This window comes from Rana temporaria, chromosome 3, assembly GCF_905171775.1.
Source record: "Rana temporaria chromosome 3, aRanTem1.1, whole genome shotgun sequence".
Classification (NCBI taxonomy): Eukaryota; Metazoa; Chordata; class Amphibia; order Anura; family Ranidae; genus Rana; species Rana temporaria.
Genome location: NC_053491.1, coordinates 10,209,995 through 10,212,226, shown reverse-complemented (window position 1 = coordinate 10,212,226; position 2,232 = coordinate 10,209,995). Strand labels below are relative to the sequence as shown.

The 2,232-nt window shown below is 50.0% G+C and overlaps 1 pseudogene; it reads right to left on the bottom strand.

The window, feature by feature from the left end:
• Positions 1-717: 717 nt before the first annotated feature.
• LOC120933865 lies at positions 718-852 on the bottom strand (annotated as a pseudogene).
• Between the last annotated feature and the right edge of the window lie 1,380 nt (positions 853-2,232).

The following is a 2,232-nucleotide window of genomic DNA, read 5'->3' as shown; positions in this document are numbered from 1 at the left end:
TTGACAGCAGCGGGAGCCAATGGCTGTGCTGCTATCTATCAAATGAAGAGCAGAGAAGGCGTGGAGCGAGCGATGCGGGATTGTGCCCATGGAAATTCGGGGGCTCGGGTAAGTAAAACGGGGGGGGAGGACACTGCAAGGTGTGTCAGTTTTTTTTTTATTTTTTTTACCCTTTTAATGCATCCTATGCATTAGGGTGAAAAAACTTCTGGCGGTCACCAGTCCCCATTTTACTCACCTAAAGGCCCTAGAACGTAGGTGTCAAACACAAGGCCCGCGGGCCGAATCCGGCCCTCCGGACCATTTCATGTGGCCCTCGCCCTACTCAAGACCCTTACTTTCTGCTTTCAAGCAATGCATCCAGCTTCTTCCCAGCAGCAGCAGCATAAGGAAAGGAGGGTGCCCTGTGATGTAAGGGAGAGTGGGGGACTTCTGATGGTGGGGGGGCTCTTCACATCTAATGTAAAGGGGAGGGGATGCGCAGGACATCTAATCTTACAGATACAACCGGCCCTTTTGAGGGCAATCCTAATGCGGATGTGGCCCACAATGAAATTGAGTTTGGCACCTCTGCCCTAGAATGTCCCATGGCGAGGATGCGCTGACTCTCTTCCCGGGGATTCACGGCTCTTTTTTTTTTTTTTTTTTTTCAGGGGAAAGCGCGAACGCAGTCCTCCCCGCATGCGGGAAACTCGACTGCATGATTTGTGGTAGTGGGGCTACCACAAATCATGCAGTCGAGTTTCCCGCATTTGGGGAAATCGCAGGGGTCAGCACAGCCGGAGTGCAATGGCCGAGCCTCGCCCTGGGAGAACCACCTTCCTGATCATGGTGACTCCCCTGCCAGGTTCTCGGCTCTTGATTGGATTGATTGATAGCCGCGCAGCCATTGGATTCCGCTGCTGTCAATCAAATCCAATGACGCGGGGCCTAGTCCTGCATTCTGCAGCTATGGATGCAGAATGATGGGTAAGGAGAGCACTTTTCCTAGGGGAGGAATAAGCAATTAGCGGACCTCCAGCTGTTGAACAACTACAAGTCCCATCATGCCTCTGGGTGTCATGCTTATGGCTGTCAGTCTTACTATGCCTCATGGGACTTGTAGTTCTGCAACAGCTGGAGGTCCGCTAATTGCATATCCCTGCCCTAGGGGGTTATCTGATGCAGGAAGGAGCTGGGGGACACCAGAAGAGAAGGATCGGGGCCACTCTGCAAAACGAGCTACACAGTGGAGGTACAAAAAAAAAAATCGAACCTTTACAATCACTTTAAATATTCAGTGATCGCTGCCTTAGAATTTTGCCATCATGTGCTCAGATAAGCCTCCAGCGTATGACTTGGTGGCCTCTGTGCGTCTTGACTCGTCGCAGTTATTGCTTCAAATGAAATCTCCGCTTTCATATTCTCCGCTTTGTGCATGGTAAGGGTTCTTGATTGTAAACTTCTGCCAGTTACTCCTTTTGGAACCCAACGCAAGCCTTCCAAACCCTTCCTGTGTGCTACGTAGGTGGGTTAGGCCTGCCATGTGATCAGCCCCGGTGTTCTAATAAGGGTTCACTCGCACGAGCTTCCATCATTTAACGAGCAGCGAAGAGGCGCTGTATCGCCTCTTTAGCACTTTAACCTCCTTGATTGCCGCACTAGCACGCCACAACCGTGCGTTTTTGCGGGACGCTTTGCAGAGCGGCCCTATTGACGTGGAACTGGGGTTGCATTTGGCAGGTGCTACAAGCGACGGGATATTATTCCTGCCGCGGTGATCAAGCAAACCAATCACAGGTTTTGTAAAAGTGCGTCTCTGTTCCCCCCGCCTCCTCGACCCTAATCATTAGTGTTTTGAGCCAGGGGTTGACAAATTTGTTCGGAATCTAGGAGCCAGCTAAAAAAGTTAGGAGCCAGAAAACCCGCCCCGTCCCGACGAGCTTTCGCGCAGAAGCGAACACATACGTGAGCAGCGCCTGCATATGTAAACGGTGTTCAAACCACACATGTGAGGTATCACTGCGATTGGTAGAGCGAGAGCAATAATTCTAGCCCTAGACCTCCTCTGTAACTCAAAACATGCAACCTGCAGAATTTTTTAAACGTCGCCTATGAAGATTTTAAAGGGTAAAAGTTTGTCGCCATTCCACTAGCGGACGTAATTTTGAAGCGTGACATGTTGGGTATAAATTTACTCGGCGTAACATTATCTTTCACAGTATAAAAAAAAAAATGGGGATAACTTTACTG